This window comes from Ovis aries, chromosome 7, assembly GCF_016772045.2.
Source record: "Ovis aries strain OAR_USU_Benz2616 breed Rambouillet chromosome 7, ARS-UI_Ramb_v3.0, whole genome shotgun sequence".
Classification (NCBI taxonomy): Eukaryota; Metazoa; Chordata; class Mammalia; order Artiodactyla; family Bovidae; genus Ovis; species Ovis aries.
In genome coordinates, this window is record NC_056060.1 from 22,281,551 (window position 1) to 22,305,958 (window position 24,408).

Consider the following 24,408-nt stretch of genomic DNA (forward strand, 5'->3'; position numbering starts at 1 on the left):
AGAGAAAAGACACAAGATAGGCTCAGTGAAGACTGGGGCTAAACTCATTGAGAAAGGGGTGCTATGCTTGAGGGCCTGGCCCTGGCAGCCTTGATGCCTCACTGAGTCTTGCTCAGTTAAGTTTCCAGGATCTGTCTTACCTGCCCAGAAGAGGGTGGGGTGGATGAAGGAGCAGACCCTCTGCATGGCTCGCCTGGGGACAGCTCTGCCTCCCGACTGGTCCTTGTCTGGTCCCTCCTCTGAGTCAACACCTCTGTGACATGTTTCTGCCTGAGGAAACCAACCTCTGGCAGCTGTTCTGTTACATAAGAGATATTTTGCCAATCACAGAAAGCATGTGGAGCCTGCTGCCTGTTAATGAGATGACAATGCCCTTCAATGCTACCCACCCTAGAAGTTAAGTTTGATATTGTCGCTCCATTTTCATGTTAGAGGTGTATGTTGTGTGCTCTGTGGTGCTGCTAAGAGTTAATAGCAAGAAGAATTATTGACATTTACAGCCATAATCATAAGAACCATCAAATAAAGAGGTTGATAGTGTGTTCACAAGGACTGTGGGTGTTGTAATGATTGTGTTTACTGCCAACTCCCTCCAGGCAAAGTTGGATAAGGGTGACTCACCCAAGTATAAACGAGAAATCCAATGTAAAAAACTTAGAAACCACCACTACCTCCCTGTTTACGACAGCTAAATTTAGATGTACTTCAAAAGAGAGGTGTATTTGAACTTTTGGGACCTGCACTTTGGGTTTCAAGGTTAATAATCTATGAGATATTGAAATTAAACAGGTAATTAGTAATGGAAACTAGGAAGTGCTGGTAAGAGGACCACTTGGTCTATAAAGAGGCGTCCAGTATCTGAGGATGGGTGCAGGTGAAGCAAGACCCACATGAGCTTTCTTGTTTCCCCCAGTGTAACTGGGACCAGACTGGCCTGAGGATTCAGGTGGAAGCAAGCTCAAATTGGAGAAGGCAATGGCACCCCACTCCAGTACTCTTGCCTGGAGAATCCCATGGACGGAGGAGCCTGGTGGGCTGCAGTCCATGGGGTCGCTAAGAGTCGGACATGACTGAGCAACTTCCCTTTCACTTTTCACTTTCATGCATTGGAGAAGGACATGGCAACCCACTCCAGTGTTCTTGCCTGGAGAATCTCAGGGATGGGGGAGCCTGGTGGGCTGCCATCTATGGGGTCACACAGAGTCGGACACAACTGAAGTGACTTAGCAGCAAGCTCAAATTTGCTTGACCTCATGGTAGTTGCTCTTCTTCCTCTTATCATCTCAGTTATCCAACAGCCCCTCTCACCCAGCATTTCTAGAGGACCATGAGCAAGTACTCAAGGTGGTCATGTTTTCTGACACTACAAACTGCAATATGTGTACCCATAGGATGTGTACGTGTTCTCTACAGTTTGTTGCCATGGGCAACTTTCTGGGTTTACATATCTGATCTTTTTATATCAGGTTGCTTGGCTCTTGGCACATCCTATAAATCTAGTCATTTTTACTATGCGCCAGACCTTGAGGATTCAGTGATGAACAACAGATATGGTCTCTTTTCTCAGGGAGTTTAGTTTCTAGCATGAGCGCCAGTCACTGCTTACTGATTTGCATAATGAATTTCTCCAGTGCTGCAGACTGACAAGGACCTTGCAGATGCAGGGTTTTGAGAGCATATTACAGGGGCCAGAGTCTGGTCAGGAGGTCAGGGAAGGCTTTCTTAAAGAAGTGACTTTGCAGTTGAGACTTAAAAGCAGAAGTTACCCAGGAGTGCTGGATAGTGTCTGTTTGTCCCTCCAGATTACTCTATTTCCTCCCCTAGGACAGGGCCCCCAACTTCCAGGCTGCAGACCAGTACCTCCTGTCAGATCAGCTGCAGCATTACATTAGAAATAAAGGGCACAATAAATATAATGTGCTTGAATCATCCTGATACCATGCCCCACCTCCAGGTCCATGGAAAAATTATCTTCCACAAAACCGGACCCTGGTGCAAAAAAGTTTGGGGACCACTGTTCTAAGAGGCTGACCTCAATGGACAACATCTACCTGGTTCCCCTGCTTGCTGACATCTTGTTTATTTTGGCCAATGGGAGGCACCAGCAGGAGATTGGAAAGAAGGAGAAAGGTGAGGTGGGGTGTTTTCACTCCAGGCTACTTCCAGTTGGCTGCGCCGTGCTAGTCTCTGCTTTCCTCCACCGGAGGCTGCAGTTTTTGGTAAAGGCTCTTGTGCTTCACACTTCAGGCCTAGGGTGGCAGCTGTTTTTCTGTTGCCAAACCCAGATGTTTCACTATCATTTTCTGGGTTTCCCATAACCCAGCAGTATTAATTTCTTATGGCTGTCTTAACAAAGTACCACAAACTGGATGGCTTAAAACAGCAGGTTTATTGTCTCAGAGTTCTGGGGGCTAGAAGTCTGAAATCAAGGTGTCAGCAGGGCTATGCCCACTCTGAAACCTTTAGCTAGACCCTTCCTTGCCTCTTCCTAGAAGCTGCTAGTTTGCTGGCAGTCCTGGGTGTTCTTTGGCTTGGCTGGCCTTAGCTGTCACATGGTGTTTGCTTAGCGTCTCTGTCTTTACAGGGCTTTCTTACAAATTCATCAGTCATGTTGGATTAGAGGCCCACCCTACTCCAGTCTGACCTCATCTTAACTAATTACATCAATTGCAAAGATACTATTTCCATATAAGGTCACTTTCTATGCTATTGGTGGTTAGGACTTGAACATATTTTTCCTGAGGGACACAATTCCATTCTTAACATCTGCCCACAAATGTCCTTTTCATTAGAGTCTCCCTAATCACCCTTTTGACAATGCCCTCTCTCTCCTGCTGGGACTCTGCTTGATACACCAAGTATAGGGGGCCTGTGAAGGGAAAGAACTTTCTGCAGAAGAAAGGAGGACTTATTTTTAAAAGGCCCTGAGGCAGGAGGAAGTGCTGTAGGCTTAAAGTTGCATTAATATCAAAAGAACAGTTAGCAGGACTCAAATAAGCCTGTCTTCTTAGATAATTATTGTTGAATACTCTCAAATCATTCAAGAAGTCATTCTGAAAAATTCCAAGGTAGTGCTTATGTTTATGACTGTGATTTCTATTTGCCACAGGTTAGAGGTAATTTTAAAAGTTTTATGCTAATGGACAAAGACAACCTTCTTCTGGGCCTGATGAGGATAGAGTCTGCCTGAACAATAAATCAAAGCCAGAGGTGGAAGACAGCAGTGGGGAGGGAGCAGGTTTTGTGGGAGTTGGGGCAGAGTGTAGGGGCTTTCCTGGTGGCTGAGACTGTAAAGAATCTGCCTGAAATGCAGCAGGCCCTGGTTTGATCCCTGGGTCAGGAAGATCCCCTGGAGAAGGAAAATGGGGCAGGGTGTGGCCAGGAGACTACCTGGTCAGGAAGAGTCAGGATCTGCTACAGCAGCTTGGCCTGGGCCCATGGCAGGAGCAAGATGGAACTTAAGCACAAATAGCCTATGCTGGTTGCCTAGGTAGAAGGTAGAAAAGTGTGCCAGGGCCCCACCCTTGGATGCCCCCTTCCTCAGGTTCTGAGCAGGCTCTGTTCCTGGTGCTCAGTCATTCTTTCTGTCTCCTGCTCCGCAATTAGGTCACAACTTTCCAGTCCCTGGGGGATGCCTGGCCATTCATGTGACAGGAGAGAGCTCAGGAAGAACTTACGTTTCTTCACAATCTGTGAGGAATAAATGAAATTATATTTGCCAACACTTGGTTCATTGCTTGGCTATTTGTTAGTTTCCTTCTTTTTTGCCATTTATATAAAAACCAGCACATTTGAGACTTGGACAGTTAGTAGGAGAGACAAGACTGATGGGACGCTTTATCCATTCTTCCCCATAATCTCCATTGGCCCCCCATTCTTTCCATCTTTCTCAATCTTATGTGCTATGAGAATACCACCTCAAGGCACATTCCTGAGGCATCTTTCTACCAGATCACAGCCCCTCAGCCCCACATTTTTGCCTTTGTATACAGTACTTTGGGTGGCGCAGCTGCTGCTGCTGCTGCTGCTGCTGCTGCTACTGCTAAGTCTCTAGTGGTAAAGAACTCACCTACCAATGCAGGAGACCTAAGAGATGCAGTTTTGATCCCTGGGTCAGGAAGATCCCCTGGAGGAGGGCATGGCAACCCACTCCACTATTCCTGCCTGGAGAATCCCATGGACAGAGGAGCCTGGTGGGCTACAGTCCACAGAGGCGCAAAGAGTTGGACACGACTGAAGGGACTTCGCATGCAGGCATGCGCAGTTCTTTAGGATGTATAAGTGTGGCCTCGTTCTTGCTTACTCTGGTCTTTATCTCCTGTGTAATCCCTCCAAAACACCTGTGGGACCCATCAGTTCAGTTCAGTCACTCAGTCGTGTTCTGCTCTTTGTGATCCCATGGACTGTAACATGACAGGCTTCCCTGTCCACCACCAACTCCTGGAGCCTGCTCAAACTCATGTCCCTTGAGTCGGTGATGCCATCCAACCATCTCATCCTCTGTCGGCCCCTTCTCCTCCCGCCTTCAATCTTTCCAGCATCAGGGTCTTTTCGAATGAGTCAGTTTTTTGCATCAAGTGGCCAAAGTACTGGAGTTTCAGCTTCAGCATCAGTCCTTCCAATGAATATTCAGGGCTGATTTCCTTTAGGATTGACTGGTTTGCTTTCCTTGCAGTCCAAGGGACTCTCAAGAGTCTTCTCCAACACCACAGTTCAAAAGCATCAATTCTTTGGCCCTCAGCTTTCTTTATAGTCCAACTCTCACATTCATACATGACTATTGGAAAAATCATAGCTTTGACTAGATGGACCTTTGTTGGCAAGTAATGTCTCTGGTTTTTAATATGCTGTCTAGGTTTGTCATAGCTTTTCTTCCAAGGAGCAAACATCTTTCAATTTCATGGCTGTAGTCACCATTTGCAGTGATTTTGGAGCACCCCAAAGTAAAGTCTGTCACTGTTTCCATTATTTCCCCATCTATTTCCGTGAAGTGATCAGACTGGATGCCATGATCTTAGTTTTCTGAATATACATCAAGGCTGTATTGTCATCCTGCTTATTAAACTTGTATGCAGAGTACATCATGAGAAATACTGGGCTGGATGAAGCACAAGCTGGAATCAAGATTGCTGGGAGAAATATCAATAACCTCAGATACACAGACCCCTTACGGCAGAAAGCAAAGAACTAAAAAGCCTCCTGATGAAAGTGAAAGAGTAGAATGAAAAAACTGGCTTAAAACTGAACATTCAGAAAACTAAGATCATAGCATCCAGTCCCATTACTTCATGGCAAATAGATGGGGAAATAATGGAAACAGTGGAACCCACACTGGTCCTCAAAAATGCTGACTGAAATGAAATGATTACTTCTGTTCACAGGATGTCTGACTTGAAAGTGAGTTGCTGTCTACAGCACACCAGGAGCACACAGGAACATCAATAAAGAGAACATTCTCAAGATCATGGCCACAGGAAGGACCTCAGGCCTTGGGACTGTGGCTCTAAAGATAAGGCCATATCATTACAGAAACATCTGCTTCCTTCAGACTTACCAGACGGAGGAAGGTTAAGAAACTACTGACCTTAATACACAAACTGTCCTTCTGGCTTTTCCATTAATGCACAGTGGCTGGAGAGTGCTGTGGGGCTGAGGTAGTTAAGATTTCATTAAATATTTTCAGGGCCAGGGTGGTGCCTGAGGAGTCCCAAGCACATGAACACAGATGACATAGCAATGGAGAAAGATCTGTTTATTGGCCTCACTGAAAACAGAAGGAAGAAGGAAAGATTTGAGGATAGTAAGTCGGGACCTTTGCAAGCCTGCTCATCACATTTCAGCCTTCACTTCCCCATAACCTCAAGCAGAGAGCTGCTTTTCCTGTTCTTCAAGTTGAGTTCTTTGAATTCATACTCCATTTCTTTGAATTTGCACAGACTGCCATGAGCAGGCAGCTGGGTAAGCCCACCTCTGCTCACATGACCCTCAGACCAAACACTGTCTACATAGCAGGCTGGGCAGTGTCCTCAGGAACCCTTGTTTTCCACAGCCTCCTGTAGTCTCAAGGGGCAGTTGTTCTGTAGTGGAGAGGTCACTGGATTTAGACTTGGAGAATCTGGGTTTGCACCTGACATCACCACTTACTTGCAAGTCACTTAACTTCCCTAAGCCTCAGTTTTCTAGACAGTAAAATGGGGGATAATGCTGCCTCATTCAGTCTTAAAATAATATGCATGGGTACACCTTGTGACTGATCTATAGGGAGACCTACCCTTAGATCATTGTGGAAGATGGGAAGAGTAGGCTTTGCTGTAACCTGCGCAGAGCCAGGGGCTTCCCAGGTGGTCCTACTGGTAAAGAACCCACCTGTCAATGCAGGAGACGTAAGAGGTGCAGGCTTTATCCCTGGGCTGGGAAGATCTCCTGGAGGAGGGCATGGCAACCCACTTCAGTATTCTTGCCTGGAGAATCCCACGGACAAAAGGTCCTGGCAGACTACAGTCCATAGGGTTGCACAGAAGTGGACACAACTGGAGTGACGTAACACGCACGCACGCATGCAGAGCCAGAGGAGTTGCACTGTGAGGAGGGCATCCAGTAGTAAGTCCCTCCTCTCTCACTGTAGTTTCAAGAATCTCCAGGGAGAATTGGCCTCTGCCAGTAAAGTTGTTCTGGATACTGGGGCCATAGAAGTCTCCTCGTTGGTATATAAAGTTCAGGGAACCATCTTGGGTCCTCTGACACCAGTCTATCATGAAATTATTCATTTCCCTGCCCCTGTCATTTGGCACTGCAAAATATCACTTTCTCTAAAAGGAACAAACATCTCTTCTTGCTCCAACAAGACGTCTGACTTGATTCCTGAAAAACAAAATCAGAGGGAAAGAAGAGAGAGGAGCCCCAGCAGAGCATCGAGGGACTGAAGTATCAGAGTGGGGTGACACAGCCGCCTTCTAGTTTCGTCTTCTTGTCGTCTCTCCCGGGAGTCATTTCATCAGGGAAGTCATTTTTCCATTCACCCAACTATTGGGCAAACATCCACTGGCTTCACTGCCAGGCTAGGCTCCTTGAGGGTGACAACATTTCGGGCTCTTCAGGGCTCACCTGGCCCAGGAAGAGGCCGCAGGTTCTGCAGTTCTGAGGCTCCAAGGCGGCTCCTACCCGAGTGGCAGGAGATGCGCTGCGTGGCTTCAGACGGGGGTTCTGAAGAGCCTGCTTCTGGGACTGTCTCCCGGCCCTTTGTTCCTCATCTCACCCTTAGTGCCTCTGCACTCGCCTGTGTGCTCTCGGGCTTGCCTGTGGACAACGAGGAGGAAATGAGCCCGAATCCGCAGGTGTTCTGCCCCCAGAGAACAGCTTCACCAGTTTCACAGACAATCTGGGGGCTTTTGCAAATGGCAGCATCTCCCTCGTAAGTGAGGCCAATATTTTGGCAGGGCACGTGTACTGTTTAGATTCAGACAGCTTTTAATCTTCCTTCCCCCCTCGTTGCGGATGTTCCTTTTATTTTTTGTTGCAGTATATTTATTTTGGATCTTTAATTTATGTACCCAGGGAGCTGCTTCCTAGAAAGGGAGATAGACTTTGCCAAAATGCCCATCTTCCGCAGGACCAGGGCCCATAACTGTCACACAGGATTTAACGGAAAATATGATTGCATTGGATTTAATTTCTAGTAGCAGTTAAGTGTCTCCTGTAGTACTCTGCTCATGTCAAGGGCCCTGTAAGCGTCGATGCTGTACTAGAGAAAGCACAGCAGAAAATAAGCATAATGGGAAGACGGAGTAAGTGGAGCGGGCAATGAAAATTAAATGAGAGAAAGCAAAGTTAAAGCATGAGAAAAGGTTTAATGGGGTATTGTAGAATTAGCTACTGAAAGGACAAAGTAGAACAAACTAAAAATAAAGAGGAAATATAATAGCTTAGACAAGAGGAGTACAGAGGCAGAGGAGAACTGGAGAGGTAAGTAGCACAATCACCTCCACCTCGATGCAATGGTTCATCTCGGCCTCACACTGGCATCCTCTGGGGAGTTTCGAAAAATACTGAAGCCTGGGTGCTACCCACAGAGAGTCTGATTTAATTGGTCTGGGATGAGGTCCAGGCATCAGGATGTAAAGAAAACTCCCTAGTTAATTCTGATGTGCAGCTCGGGTTGAAACCACTGTGTTAGAGGATCATTTAGTAAAACAAAGAATAAACCTTTAGTGCAGTGAAGGCTTATTATAGTGTTGGCCTTGGGGACAAACCAAAACCTGTGGCCAGATGTCACCTATGACTGGGACAGACTGTCAGTCCCATCCTTTTCTCCAGGACCAAGAGAGGGCCCTCAATAACTCTCCTCTCTAGTGATGGCTCACTGCCCTCCTCCTATGAATCAGAGGGCATGAGGGCCTGTTGAGGTCAGCTTCAGCTATCTCCTGGTTGCCCTGAACACCGACAGCAGTGCTGGGCACTAAGTAGGTGTTTAGTAAACGGTTGTTAAGCGCTTTTGTCCTTGTCCTTCTGGGTCCTTCTCTGTGGATTAAAATGGACAAATCTGCCCTGACCGTCAAGATCTAAATTATACCCTACTTACATCCTCCTGAGAGAATGAATTAAGCCAGGAGAGTGTGCTGGCTGTGGACAGCATATCTCTCTCTGTGTGAGGTGGAACGCAGCCTGCAGTGCACCAGCCCCACAGGGTAATGGGTTCTCGATGTGTTTCATTTTGTGTTCTCTTTTTCTTCCCTTTCTTCCTCCCACTCTCCCTCCCTCTTTGCTTCCTTGATTCTGTCCTGTAATTCCCAGACTTACAACAGAGCACAGTCATCCAAGGAGACCTGCCATAAAGAGTGAAGATGTGTGCAGTGCCCTGAAGTGGCCATGTGGTTTTGGAGGGGGTGAATTACCTTCTGCTCTCCTGAAACTGCTGATTTCACAGTGAAGATTGCTGCCACAGCGAGAGCTGTGGGTAGAATGTAAATTTATTGCTGTCTCTGGAACTCCTCTTTCTTTTCCCCTGCCTGCTGGAATTACTGTGGGGGTCTGGTGGTCCTCAGGTGGAACATGGAGAGGCCAGAACAGAGCTGTTCATGCTGATAAGAGGCTAATCCTATGCCTTTGTCTATTTATAAAGTAGCAAACCCAAAACAATGGTATTTTTGTACTTCCATCCAACAATATCCAATAGAGAGGAAAAAGCTGGAAAAACCTGGATTGGGCCCAGAGGTTATTTGCTTTACAAGCTTGGAATAGAAGCTCCTCCCCCTCTGTGATATTTCTCTGCACATAAGAAAAAGCATTCCGACTCTCCTCCCCTAAAAGGGAGAAAAATATTTTGCTCAAGGTTCTTATTTGGCAGTAGAACTGGGGAATAGGTCAGAGAGAGGGAGAAGATAAAATTTTTTTTTCTCCTTTGGAGATGAGAGCTTATGAGTAGAATGTCTGTGTTTTCATGCCTTTAAGGAGCTCAAATTCTGTAACTTGGGCACCATGTAGAATTAAGATCTTATACATCTTACATCCTCTAACCTGCCAAGGTGCCCAAGGCAGAGGGCGGTGACAGTACTGGGCTCTCCCAGAACCCCAGGGAAATCCCCTGCCTTACCTTCCACAGGGAAGCAAACCAAACCCTTTATCCTCCAATCAAAGGGAGAGGAAATAGCTGAGGCCTCCCCCGAGGGTGAACGCTTCCCACCCTACCTCAAGCAAGAGACACTGAGATGCCCCTTTTCTTTGGATTGGAACTGTGCTGCCAGAGGAGGTGAAATGCCGAGATGGAGAGGCCTCACTCTCTCTTCCTTGGGAGAAGGGTGTGGTGGCCCAACTGCCAGAACAGCCTGTGGCTCCCACAGCCACCAGCAAACACTTGTGTCATCCATGCTTTTTCTGGTTGGCCTTCTAGCCCAAACACAGCTCCAGGGTATCTCCTGCCTCTTGTGCTCTGAACTAATGCATCTTTTGCTTAGTTTTATCACAGGTTGGATGGGGAAAAGGAATGAGACTGAAAGAATGCTAAAACATGCAGTCAGCTCTAAGGATATAGAGCTGAGGAAACAATGGAAGAGAAACCTGGACACCCTCTAGGGTGCTTTGGGGAAGGTAGCTGGGTAGATTTAAAAAAAAGTGGCCAGGAGGTAGCTCTGAGGGCTGGAAAAAGAGACTCTGAAATCAGTGAAGTGGGAAAATTAGTATGTGAGTGGATGTTTGTCTGACAGCAGCTTGAGTTACCATAACGCTTGTCATGTCCCAGGAAGGGCACCCACTCTGCTTTTGCTTCTGCCTGTTGCCATACCGTCTGTAACTCTAACATCCTCGTTGGTTATGTGGGGTTTGTGACGAGTCTGTGGTAGAAAGTGGGCATGGGTATAGGGCCAAGGACTGGGGTAAGTACAATGTTACCCGTATATCATATTCGCCATGGCCAGGGACACAATAGTTACAAGTGGTTGTTTAATGATGACCACAGTGCCGCTGTGTTCAAATCTAGTTTAGAATGCAGGTGCTGTTATATTAATCATGGAAGTGACAAGTTAAAGGGCTGTTAACCCTGAGCTGCATAATGAACACTTGGTATGAGTGAATGAAAAGAATACTGAATAGAAATACAAGCTACCCAAGTTGGCAGGGCTTTAATTGCCAAGGAATCTGAGAGTTTGCACACGTGTGTGGCTGAGAAGTGACTGTGGACTGGGATGTTACCAAAGGAGAGTGAAGGAAGAGCCATGGGCAGTGAGACAGCCCAGCGTGAGGAAGAACCTCAGCACCCGTCAGATCGAAGCAGCGCTGTGAGTGAAATCGCGGTCCGTACAGAGCACTCAGCATCAATCTAAACTGATCTCAGTGTCCAGGCTGCAGTGAGAAATCAGGGATGCAGGAAACAAAAGATGCAGAGGGAAGGGCACGTGCCAAGAAGATGCGCTGGGAGAGCACAGGGAAAGGGGATTTTTTTGCAAGACTCCACTGACAGACAGTCGTCTGTCTCTGTCAGAAGACCTTAGTTTTAGACATGCCAGCTCAAGTTCCAGATTGGTGACCCAGAGACTGCGGTGTGCTAGGAGGAGAACTGTTGCCTCTACTCACAATCTGCTGTGTTTGTGTTGACTTACAACGTGGTAGAAAGTGGGCACTTACAACGTGGCTGGGGACTCAGCTGGACAGCATACTAAATGCCGGTAGAATTCCTAAAACCACTGTCGGCCCAGAGAACCCTTTGTTAATAAATATTACAGCACAATCTGTGTTTATTCAGGGAAGTGTGATAGGGAAAGGAAACTAGCAAGAAAAGAAAATAGAGTTTAAAATGCCAGGGTAGTTGAAAAATATTTACTTTTATGGAAGAAAGGTAATCCAGACGATTTTCCTCTCATTTTGAAAGACTAAACCCTAAAGCTTCAAGCATGTGGAGGCCAAGGACAAATTTTTTCAGGGCAACCACAATTAGTAAAAGCAGCTTCTGTGTACACATACCATGGGGCTATGGGGTCATGTCTACATTATAATCAGGGCCTCTCTGTATGGTCATCATGACCCCGACCTACTTTAGCAGATCATCAAGTACACACAGGCTCTTGGATTTTCTCTAGACAATCCTTAGCTTCCATCAGTCCTCTTTTCTTCTAAAGCTATATGAGACGAGCTGATTTTGCTGGGTGGAAGAGGCCTTGGGAAGAGCTTGGAAAAGAACAGGATCAAAATTCAGAAGAAGGGGCAGAGGTGCAGTTGCCACAAGCTATTAGAGCAGCTGGCGAAGCATCTTCCTGGAATCCAGGGGGTCTGCCTCTTTTGTCCTCCTCTTTGGTTCTGAATCTAAATCAAGGAATCAGCATTATGTGGTTGAACCCTTGCTCTAGTTGGGTGGGAGAGTTTTAGGCAAACCCTTGTCATTTTCTTTTATCTTTTCATTTCAAAGGAGGGAGCAGATACAAATGGGCACTGACATACCAGCCTTGCCAGATGGGCTGTGGCATGTAGGCAATTTATTAATATAAAACCTTTGTGGCAGCTCCAGTGACCACAAGGGATGATATTGGCTCCATTTAGCATTTTTAAATTTAAGTATTCACCTCATGTCAAAGTATGTAGCTGTGTTCTCTCATCTGAGGTTGTTCATTTGGAAATACAGAACGATGAGGCATTATTTCTTTAAATAAAATATTCCCTTTTATTACTGGCTGTGTGTCAGAGATCCCTAAAGCAGAAATTCAGCTTACACATTAAATTCAATAATCATATATTAAACACTTACTATGCAACACCCTGTAGAAACTAGAGATGAAACAGACTAAGAATTCCTACCCTCAAGGGGTTTATAAATTAGGAGGAGCATAAAGGAAGTTTCTAAACAATCATGGAAAAAGAGAAAACATGAAATGACTCAAGAGAGTTAGGTGCAGAGAAAAAAAATAAATTGAAAAAAAGAGAGAGAGGTGTAAGTGCTAAGGTGGTTCAACTGGGGGGAGATCTTATCCTCAGAGGGGAGTTTTGCATTGGAGATATTAATTCGGGAGTCTTGACCACGTCTGTGGAATTCAACTCTGTGAGCATGAATGAGATCACCTAGGGGAAGATACAGAAAGGAAGAGGGACCTAGACAAGGGCACTTGGTGCTCCGTGTTCAGAAGTTGGGTAAAAGAAGAGTCAGCAAGGGCACTGAGAAGGAGGAGCCAGTGATGTAGAGGAAAATCAGCAAAGTACAACATCTCAGAAGCTAAGCATGGAAAGCACTGCAGCTCGAGGATAGAGACGCAGACAGAGAGAATGGACTTATGGATATGGGGAGGGAAGGGAAGGGTGTGATGAGCTGAGAGAGTAGTACGGACATATATACACCGCCACGTGTGAAATAGCTAGTGGAAAGCTACTCTATAAGACAGGGAGCTCAGTTCAGTGCGCTGTGATGACCTAGATGAGGGACGGGGGTGGTGGTGGGAGGGAGGTCCAGGAGGGAGGGGATATATGTATGGTTGACTTACTTCTTTGTACAGCGGAAACTAACACAACATTGTAAAGCAGTTATATTCCAATAAAAACAAACAAGGAGAAATGGATGGCTGGTGGTAAAGTACATAGATGAGAGGTTGTATAGTTGTTGGCTATTTATTCCCGACTTCCCTGGTGGCTCAGATGGTGAAGCGTCTGCCTACAATACGGCAGACCTAGGTTCAATCCCTGGGTCGGGAAGATCTCCTGGAGAAGGAAATGGCAACCCACTCCAGTACTCTAGCCTGGAAAACCCCACGGATCTGCTTTATGTCTGTCTCCTCTTATCTAAAGGAGGGTAAGGCCCCTGTCTAGCTCAAACATGTACTCAAACTTGTCTGGACTGGCATTCGGCACAGAAAGGACTCAAGATATACTTGATGCATAAAGGAAGAATTAAAGCTGGCTCAAGGTGTGCGTGCTTAGGCAGGCAAAAAAATGGTATCTGAATAGCATCTTCATGTTCCTAACATGGAGTAAGATTTTAGCAAGAATGCAGGCCTCCTTTTGGAGGCCTGTACAGACCCACGACTGAAGCGACTTAGCAGCAGCAGCAGTAGCAGCAGCACAGACCCACTGGCTTCAGGCATAACCCCTCTCATCAGCACTAGTCCTTCAATCTGGATGCCCAGGAATAAGAAAACAGTAAGAATCCACTGGGAGACTCTCTTAATCCTTGAGAGCAGTGTTAGCCACTAGCCTTTCCCTTCTCCAGGTGATCTTCCCAACCCAGGGATCAAACCCAGGTCTCCCGCATTGCAGGCGGATTCTTTACCAGCTGAACCACAAGGGAAGCCCAAGAATACTGGAGGGGTAGCCTATCTCTTCTCCAGCTGATGTTCCCGACCCAGGAGATGAACCAGGATCTCCTGCATTGCAGGCAGGTTCTTTACCAAATGAGCTATCAGGAAAGGAAGCCCACTAGAATCTCACAAGATATTAATGGTTATGCCATTATAGAAAGCATTCTCTGAACCTGGTCCTGGCTAAGTAAGCATCTTTACAGTAGGAGTTCTCAGAGCACATAATATGCTAAGTAAGAATTATGAGTGCTAATAGAGATCTATTAAGGTAGAGCATTTGCCAGACTTATTTGACTATGGGGTACTTTTTAACTGCTTAATAACCATTAGCATCTTGAGGGATAGCGACATTCTGAAGAACAATTTGGCAAACGTGGTCTCTGAGTTTTTCTAAGAAGAAAAAAAAATCAAATTCACTAAAAAATTATTTATTTTTTAATTAAAGGATAATTGCTTTACAGAATTTTGTTGGTTACTGCCAAACATCAACATGAATCAGCCATAGGTATATATGTCAAATTCCTTTTTAATTGATGTGGGGAAAAATTCTCCATGTTGGATACAAATGACATGGATGGAGTCAAAGGGTGTGGTAGGTTGTATCATTATTATTATATTCACTTATATTCACAAGTATTCGATCCTCCCTTTTATTTGAAAAAGATGATCAATTCCTGCCTGTTGCTTCATTTCCTACAGTGCCTTCTGAGGGAGGGGTACAAGTTCCACCCAGCTGAGTTTGAGTGTGGCCCAGAGGCTTTGGTCAATGAACATGGGTGGACATAATGTATGTCATGTCCAAGCAGATGCTCTGAGGAGCACTCTGAGTTTCTGCCAGCAGCTCTTTTGTTCTTCTTCCTCTGTCATGAGAACAGTGTGTTCCAAATACTGAGCTATCTTTCAGTTTGGATTCTGGAATGAGGAGATGCAGGGAGCAGAGCTTAGCAGGCACCTTGAAGCCACCAACTTGTAGTAAAAGCAGGAATAACAACAACCAAAAAAAAAAGATCTAAGCTATTGACGTATTGGTGCTGTTTGTTACTGCAGCAGAATTGACAAATACAAAGAGGGAACTACGGAAGGCTGCTATAAATATGAACTTCTTTCCAGAGCTCCCAAAGAAAGACAATCCTGGAGAAGAAGCAGAAAACATAGTAGCTCCGTTTGTAGCTGAATTTTTTTATACTTCACTGGAGAAAAGTTAGACTTTTGCTCTGGTGAGAAACAACTCTACAAAATGAGATGACATCATCAGCTTGGATAGAGATTTGTAGACTTAGTGTAGACTACAGATGCTGACATATCTGAGAGGAAATCTCAATATTTCAAACTGAATGAAGGAAGTCAAAGGACACACAGAAGTGAATGTTCATAACTAGTCCCACTGGCACTATTTGCCTCCCTGTAGAGTGTGTTGGGCCTTCCTGGTGTCTCAGTTACTTTTTTCTTTTGACATTTAGATTGCATTGTTAAGGTGAATAAAGATAATTGAGAGTTTTGCATTCAATTATTATAAATTAAATAAAATCAGGTGGATATGCAAAGCGAAAGTGCACAAATTTATTATTCTTAGCATTTCACTAATTTATAAAAACTGATTCAAAGTTGAAATAACTGAACTAATAATAATGACAATTTTATTTCGTACATCCATGTAAATCCAGAAGTAATATCAAGCTTCTACATTACTTTCCTAATAGTCTCTCCCCATTTCCTCATAGTTCCCATTAGCAGGATGGGTGTGCCCCATATCACCAAATTCTGGGAAATCTCTGAGGTTTGGGAAGGCTCTTCAATAAGAACAAAAAGTTGGAAGGAGTGACCATTATCCAAGGAAATAATGTTCTTTCCGTTCCCCTTTCCTGTTTGCTTTTCTTAAATCTTTATCTCCTCAACCCATGCCATTCCCACTTAGCTGGTCTGTTTTGTGGCTTGCACAACAGTGGTACTTTGGAAATCTCTAAGCTTTGCTTGGCAGGGAATTTGCTGCATCTGTGGTTAAAGAGCTCCTGTGAAAGCTCTGATAGACATTAGCTTCCCCACAAAAAGAGACTGATTGTGTCTAGCACAGAGTCGGACACGACTGAAGTTACTTAGCAGCAGCAACAGCGGCAGCCTAAGTTCAGTAAATTTCCATCTGTTTTCAATATATTTGTTTGTTTAAACTGTAGATATCATACAGCCAAAGGGGTGTGTGTGTGTGTGTGTGTGTGTGTGTGTGTGTGTGTGTGTGTGCGCATGTATATACTTAGCTATCAAGGGTTTTCATCTTCCTTCCTGGGTCATCTTCAGGTCATCTTGGTCATCTTCCAAGCATATATTTCTTCAAGGAAGTAGTGTTTTCTCTGTTAGGAGCTCACCTCACTTCCTATGAGAAGCCATCCCCAGCTCTAGGCCATCACTTCCCGCTCTATGTTCTCACAGCTGTGTGCTCCTTCCTCTGTTAATGTCTTTAATTTCTTGTCTGTTTCTCCCACTGGGAAGAGCACCTTGAGGACAGGAATTGAGCCTTAATGGTTTCCATAGCTCAGCATGTGGCACAGCACCAGGAGTATTGTGCGTGCTCAGTACATTTTTGAGGGGTGAGGGTATCCATCCCCATAATTACAGACTTGTGCATTTTAATAATATAGCTACTGAAAATGCCCATCCCAAATCCAAAACACCAAAAAGGCTCATCAGAAGCCCAGTCAGGAGTCACTGAGAAGAGAATCATCGTATCGGCCCCTCTGATTTCTCACAGCTGGCCAGTTTCTCTGGGTAGGTTTTGCTTACCCGTCCTAGATCCCTGTGCGGGAACTGGCTCAAATCTACAGAGGATACATCCTCTGAGCATCTCAGTTGTCCAGTGTGCCCTGTAATAGGCTCTTGAGTATATCAGACAACTAGAGAATGGATGGAAATCACTGGTCTCTGAGAACACTTTGTCTGTAGCACAGGGTGACTCTGGAGACTTCAAGACCACCCCAAAGTGAGAATATAGCAAGGCTTGGGGACCTACCTGCAGCCCAGAGTCAGTGATGATCACCAAATTCTGGGACATTCTGGAATCTAGGAGAGTCATCTAATTATTCGTAGAAATTTATTTTTGCAGTTTATCAGGTTTAAGATAAGCAAGAGCAGATAGAGTCCTCGGTGTCTCAGAGCTTTCAAACTAATGAGAAACTAAACATTAATTCAATTAGTGAAATATATTACAGACAGAAATATGAATGCATATTTAAAACCCCAAATCTGAACTTGCTGGGACATCTTGACACATATGAAGAACTGATGTGCAAACTTTGATCCAAAAGATGAATAGGAGTTAAATAAGTGATGAGGAGACAGAAGACGTATTCCATAAGGAGGGAACACTATGTGCAAAGGTCCTGGGGTGGAAGGATACAAAAACCTGGTGCACTGAAGCAACTGGAGGAGACCTGTTTGACAGGAGCATGGAAAATGGAAGGAGAGAAGGTGAGAGGTTCTGGAAGTGGAGGTGAGAAGAGGTCAGATTGTGCAGAGTCTTAGAGGTCTCTTTAAGGATTTTGGTCTTTTGCTTATAAGCAATGGGAAGTAATTTAGAGGATTTTAAATCAGGGATCTGACATGACTGTGATCGTATATTAAATGGATCACATTGCCTACTGTCAGTTCAGTTCAGTTCATTTCAGTCGCTCAGTCGTGTCCGACTCTTTGCGACCCCATGAATCCCAGCACGCCAGGCCTCCCTGTCCATCACCATCTCCCGGAGTTCACTCAGACTCATGTCCATCGAGTCCGTGATGCCATCCAGCCATCTCATCCTCTGTCGTCCCCTTCTCCTCCTGCCCCCAATGCCTCCAGCATCAGAGTCTGTTCCAATAAGTCAACTCTTTGCATGAGGTGGCCAAAGTACTGGAGCTTCAGCTTTAGCATCATTCCTTCCAAAGAAATCCCAGGGCTGATCTCCTTCAGAATGGACTGGTTGGATCTCCTTGCAGTCCAAGGGACTCTCAAGAGTCTTCTCCAACACCACAGTTCAAAAGCATCAATTCTTTGGTGCTCAGCCTTCTTCACAGTCCAACTCTCACATCCATACATGACCACTGGAAAAACCATAGCCTTGACTAGACGGACCTTAGTTGGCAAAGTAATGTCTCTGCTTTTGAATATACTATCTAGGCTGGTCATAACTTTTCTTCCAAGGAGTAAGTGTCTTTTAATTTCATGGCTGCAGTCACCATCTGCAGTGACTTTGGAGTCCAGAAAAATAAAGTCTGACACTGTTTCTACTGTTTCCCATCTATTTCCCATGAAGTGATGGGACCAGATGCCATGATCTTCGTTTTCTGAATGTTGAGCTTTAAGCCAATTTTTTTGCTCTCCTCTTTCACTTTCATCAAGAGGCTTTTTAGCTCCTCTTCACTTTCTGCCACAAGGGTGGTGTCATCTGCATATCTGAGGTTATTGATATTTCTCCCAGCAATCTTGATTCCAGCTTGTGTTTCTTCCAGTCCAGTATTTCTCATGAAGTACTCTGCATAGAAGTTAAATAAGCAGGGTGACAATATACAGCCTTAAGGCACTCCTTTTCCTGTTTGGAACCAGTCTGTTGTTCCATGTCCAGTTCTAACTGTTGCTTCCTGACCTGCATACAGATTTCTCAAGAGGCAGGTTAGGTTGTCTGGTATTCCCATCTCTTTCAGAATTAGGGAGGATATATTGAAAGGTCCCAGAGACCAGGTAGCCAGTTCAAAAGGCTGATGAAACATTTCAAGAGAAAATGGTAGTTTGGATCCAGGTGTTAGTGGTGGAGGATGAAGAGAAGTGCATGGATTTGAGGTAATATGTAAGATAGGAAACCTTGGGAAAGGGTCATGTTTAAAACAAAGTTCTTGACTTAAGTCTTGGAGTTCTGCTGAGGGAATTTTGAAGCATCTACATGGATATGCTAAACAACCAGGATACCTAGAATGAATACATACCAGGTGAATACATACTTTATGTGCTCATAGTCAAGTCATATTTATTAACTACCCACTATATGATAGTCATCGTATTGAGAATTGTATGGAACAGAAAAATATATTGAACTTGTATTCTTTTCTTGAAAGAGTTCAAAATGTATGAGAGAGTAATGAGGAATGGCTGAGAGTATTTGGCATCAAGAGACGAGGATTTGGAGGTTGGATATGATAGCTGTCTTCAAATAGTTGAAAATATGAGGTTTGAACTTAGTGTGTTATGCTTCACAATGTGTAACAAACACCAACATAATAAAGTTACGGGGAGGCAGACTTTGATCCGCAATAAGAAGTGATTTTTTAATGTAAGGACTATCATTGAAAATACTTGAGACTGAATGGTCATTTACTCAATCAATATTTAATGAACATATAAATTGAATGGAGAGATTCCTACTTGACCTTTAAGATCCCTTCCGGCTTTCAAATTCAACGATTCTAATTTTCTGTTTAAACTCTTAATTGTTTAGGCTGAAGGTCACAGCTTGGATTTCCTTGAGTCCATTTCCTCATTCAGCCCCTTTCTGTATCTTCCCTGGGCACTTTCAGGATTCTATAATGAGTCATTTCTTTAAGGTTGTGACACCTCATGATAGAAATGACATTATCTTCCTTGGTTTGATACAGAGGAAGAAGTGTACTCTGATTCTCTCTTTTTTTCTCTCTTGCCTCTTACTCCATACTGTGTTTTCAGGATATTGAATGACTTGTTTGTAAGTGCAGCCAATAGATGACACTGCACTTGGACACAAGGTAACTTCTTTTTTTTCTCTCTTTCTTACATGGTAACTTCTTGTACCTTTTGAACCATCATATCCTTCATTTCTAGCCACACAGGATGCCCAGGGACTCTTTTGCTTGGGAGCCTGGTGGAAGTGGTATGCTTATTGTCGTTCCCTGACAGTTGACCTCAGAACTTTTTCAGACACTCTGGGATTTCTCTTTACTGTTCAGAACTCTTTCAAGTGATCCATTTTCATGCTGGATAAAAATCACAGAAAGCAGGATAATAGGGATAACAATAAAATAAATTTATTCAACCCTCAATCACCTCTACCAGTGCAGTAGGGAAGAACTAGGACAATACAAAAATTTTTGCTGACGTTCATATCACTCATTTGGCTCTTGGATTTCTGCAGAAACACTTGGTCCATGCTCACACTATACTAGAGCTTTTGGTGGCCCTATCTCCACCCATGTCTGAAGCTTCAAATATTATGTAAAAGGCTTTCTTATCTGTCTCCTGGTAAGTTCAGGGGTTTCTCTAGGTCTTTACTTTCAATTCTTGTCTGGTTTCTTTTTTCATTGTTTTGTGCCCAGACTCTCTCAGCTTGTTACTGGGCAGTCTGCTTGCTTTCCCCTCAAATGTCCCTTTTCCTTGGCTCCGGGCTCTGTTTTCCATGCTCACCCCATTCCCGTCTCAGGTTCTGAGTTGTCTAAGCCCAATATGGGCCAGAACGTCACGTTTTCATCCATCCTGCAGGAGGAGCGAACAACTAGAGACACATGGTCTTATCTTCCATCCCTTTTCTTTCTTCCCCATCAGACTTAATCAATCAGACACTAATGATTCATGGTCTTTTTTTTTTTTTTTTCTGATTTGATTTTGACTTGAAGGTGCGTAACACAAGGTCCTGGGTTGCAGTAGCTAATCCAGGAAGGTCACATGGTGTGTTAAAGAGTACACAGACTCAATAAATATTAATTCATTTCCTAATATGCTTGTGGATAAATGAGAAATGGTCATACCTAGAATTTATGTAATGCCTTCTTCCAAGGAGCATACAAGGACACAATAGCACCTCAATGAGACCATTTATTATATTAGTAACACAAATAATCTGTAACCTGATTTGAGGATGACTGATTGCTTATTGTGAGTCTCACACCTGGCTGTGCATCAAAGTCCCTTCAGGAGCTTTTTACAAAAATAGATTCTTGGGTGACATTTGTGAAAAATTGATTTACATGTCTCCATGATATTTTTCAATAATGACAGGGACCTTAGACCAGTGGTTCTCAAACCTTAATATGCATATAATTAATCTAGGGAATCTTAAGAAAATGCAGATTTTGATTCAGTAGACCTAGGGTGGACCTGAGATTCTACATTCTGACACCTCTAGGTGATGTGATGATGTTGGTCCAGAGACCGAATTTGGAACAGGAGGTCTTAGACCAGAGAGGGGAACAGAAGGGGACAGGGAGGGGAGGCTGAAGTACCTGGGAGCTAGAGCTCTATGCCCACACCAGTGCAATCAAAATCTCCAGATACATTCCAGACATTGGTATATTCAAAGAGTTTCCCAAGTAAGTCAAATATGCAGTTGGAATTAAAAACCATTGTTTAAAATTCTTTGATCATATCTAATGCCCATTTCTCTGTCATCAGGGCAGAAGAACTTGGATATACCCAACAGTTCTTTTTCTGCTTATAGCAGGATTTCTCAGACATGTCCTTGGACCACGTGCATCATAATCACCCAGGGTCCTTGTTATAAATACTTCCTAGGCCTGCCCCCAGATACACCGAATTAGAATCTTTGTAGACTGGGTTCAGAATTGGATTGGAAACAATCTCTCTTAGTGCTTTGTCTACACAATAAAGTTTGAGAAAATTTGGCTTATAAGATAAAATCAAATCTCGCTGGTCGTGTAGCCAGGAGGGTTTAAACAAGTTGGTCTCAAGCAGAGCTTTTGCTCTCTCTTTCCCTGCTCTGCTACATTAATCCCTCGTGGTAGGAAGCCTCTGATGCGGCCCTCAAGGAGCCCTACCTCCTGGTATTCACTCATGCTCTCACACAATCGCCTTCCTTCGAGTGTGGGCTGCACTTGCTGACTCATTTCTACTAAACGGTATATGGCAGATGCGATGGAATGTCGTTGCTAAGATTGTTTCCAAAAGACTGTGCCTTCCATCTTGGATGCTCTCTCTCCTTTGTTGTAGGGAAGTAAGTACCATACTATGATGGAACCTGTGGAGAAGTCTACGTGAGGACTCAAATTCTGCCAGCATCCACGTGAGTGAACTTGAAAGTGGATTCTCTTCCAGCAGATGCTTGAGATGACTGCAGCCTGATGAGAGACCCAGGAGGACCCAGCTAAGACATGCCTGGGTTCTTGACCCATAGAAACTGTGAGATAATAAATGCTTTGAACCTTTCCGTGTTGTGATAATTCATTATATGAAGGTAGATACCTAGTACACTCTTCTTGAAATATCCTTCTTCTTCCTTCCCACTTATCCAAGTAACAACTTTTGCAAACCTTAGCTATCCTAGGAAACCTTTCTCATACTGGTTGTCCTTTCATGAACTCCTGGAATAGTGCATGTGAAGTCACAGCACTCACTGTTAGGTTGTACTTGCTAGTATTTTTAAAAATCATTTATTCATATCTCTAGTTGTAATTTCTAATGCTCTGTCTTCTAAAATAAACGATAAATCCATTGATGAGAATACAATTTAAAATAGAAGTTAACACAGAACTCTTTCTATTCCCGTGACCTGTACTAATATTATAAACACAGTAAGCGCCCTGTAACTAAATGTGTGATGAAGGTAACATTGGAAAGAATATTGGGAAGAAGGCATGAAGAAAGCTGTAGTTTTCACATTCACATCTACTCTGTATCCTAATGCCTGACTTTTAACCTTATGTATACAGAGGATTCCAGACAGATAGATACTTGAGCAGAAAAACAAAGAGATGGCTATTAAGGCCAACTGGATGAAAGCATTCCCTTGATGATTATGAAATGTTTGTGTCTTTAATCCCTCCTGCCCTTCAGTTTGCTCAGTGGTGCCTCCAGGCCTTGACTTCCTCTAGTTCCAGATACTTCAGTCTCCTCCATTTCAACTTGTGACTCAGGGGTCTTCTTCTTCTTCTTTTTTTTTTTTTAAATTCAGTTGATTTATGACCACCTCAGAAATCCCACATTGCCACAAATATTTGTCTCCAAAATCTCTCTTGGCAACCCTCATAACAGAAGGCCATGTGTTATCCCTCCCTGCATTCCCCATGAGTCCCCTGGGTTCCTCTGTCACTAAGGGAAGATATAAAACATTAGATACCTGAAATAGTTAGGGAGCATCTCAGAAAATGACTGTAGTCATCCTTCATCACAGACTAGGAGTTAAAGCTATCTCTAATAGCTTTGGAAATTTTGATTAGGATGGTAATGGAAAACCATCATTGCTTTATCTGGTTTATGCACACAAAGGCTTTCATGATAAAGACTCTGGGATGAGCTACAGCAAGCACTCCTTAGAGTAGAAATATGTTCATCTCAGCCTCTCTGCAATGAGAAGAACTTCTCAGTATTGAAAGCTATTTTTTTCCCCTGGTCTTTTCTCAGGAGTTGTGAGAGAGAAGCAGGGTCCCCTTGGTCTCCCTGTACAAAACCTAACAGACCTTTCTGCCCACTTTGGCTGATAAAGAAAGTCCCTCTACACCAACTACAAAGATAAGGCCCCAGCTCAACTCCTGACTCTCTTAACAGATGTTCCTGTTGAGGTTAATGAGTGGTCTCACCTCAGGGGAGGTACTTATCTTAGCCAAAGATGGTCTCTCGTTGGATTTGCTGCCTTGGTTTGACTTGGGGAGATTTGAGGCGATCAGAATCAGGACTGTGGCACTGTGGATGTCGGATCCACAGTAGTAAGTTCCAACATCTTTTATTGTTGCTTTTTGAATGTTGAGTACGTATTGATTTTTTGAAGTATCAATTTTCCCTTTGAAATTACCCCTTACATTTTCATTAGAATTATTGCTTAGTCTGTATACCAAAGTTAAGACGTTATTCTCATTCCTCTTATACCAACTCATCTGATAGTTCTTCCAGTTCCCTCCAGTTACATTGCAACGGAAGGTGGCAGGCTCCCCAAGGAGGACAGTCAGAGTTTTGGTCTCTGATTCCAAAAATCATATCCAAAGAGATCCCTGAAAGGGAAAGCCCCAAGTTAGAGAGGCCTCAGAGAAGTCCTTCTGTCCCACGGGGAGGAGTGCCAGAGCCATGCTCAGCAATGCTCTCCCTTTGACCCCAGCAAACTGTTCCTGACTTTTCTGAAGAGTAAAAAGCCCATCAGCTTGTCCTTACCTGCCCAGCAGATGGCCAGGTGGAAGAGGGCACAGGTCCACAGCATGGCTTTATGGAGATGACTCTGCGGTGTGCTGGTCCCCTGCCTGTCCCTGCCCAGATCATCTGCTGTCTAGCCATGGGATGTTTTGTCCGTTGTAAGGGTGGCTAGGGGTTAGCCACTTCCTCAGAGAGAGTGCGATAGGCTTGCAAGGCCACAGGTCAGACTGTTTATTCAGCAAACATGGGCTAATGACATCACAGGTCAGGTGCTATTTGGGAGATGTAAGAGGAAACTTCTGACATAAGGATGTAAAGTTCTGCCTTGAGAGCGCTCAGCTTTTTGGGGAGACAGACACGGAGCAATTGCAAAAGAGTGTGAAATGCTATTTTTTTTTAAAGGTAGATCCAAAGCACTCCAGGAGCACAGAAAAAGAGCTGCTTCTGCTTGGGATACTCAGAAGGGGTAACTATGAACTGAGCCCAGCAAGTTGGGAGGAGGCTCTGTCAGGAGAGCATTTCCTGGAGCTGCAGGGGGAAAGGGTGGGGCAGGCAGGAGCTAGCCAGCCTGCCAGTT

At 44.3% G+C, this 24,408-nt stretch overlaps 2 long non-coding RNA genes across 12 annotated transcripts in view; one reads left to right on the plus strand and one right to left on the minus strand.

Annotated features, from left to right (window-relative positions):
• Positions 1-21,916, plus strand: part of LOC121820049 (uncharacterized) — a 34,348-nt gene extending 12,432 nt beyond the window's left edge. For 2 of the 10 annotated variants that reach the window (XR_009601438.1, XR_006060510.2), the window contains exons 2-3: positions 5,382-5,654; positions 6,817-21,916. This is a non-coding gene — a long non-coding RNA (uncharacterized LOC121820049). Of the gene's footprint in view, positions 1-1,954; positions 2,131-5,381 lie in introns of all 10 variants that reach the window. The other 8 variants (XR_009601437.1, XR_006060511.2, XR_009601435.1 and 5 more) reach the window with 6 other exon arrangements.
• LOC121820050 (uncharacterized) overlaps positions 1-23,982 on the minus strand; it is a 28,577-nt gene extending 4,595 nt beyond the window's left edge. The window contains exons 1-3 of one of the 2 annotated variants that reach the window (XR_006060513.2): positions 23,853-23,982; positions 16,127-16,255; positions 6,367-7,296 (exon numbers count right to left, since the gene is read on the minus strand). This is a non-coding gene — a long non-coding RNA (uncharacterized LOC121820050). Of the gene's footprint in view, positions 1-140; positions 7,297-16,126; positions 16,256-23,852 lie in introns of both variants that reach the window. The other variant, XR_009601444.1, reaches the window with a different exon arrangement.
• Between the last annotated feature and the right edge of the window lie 426 nt (positions 23,983-24,408).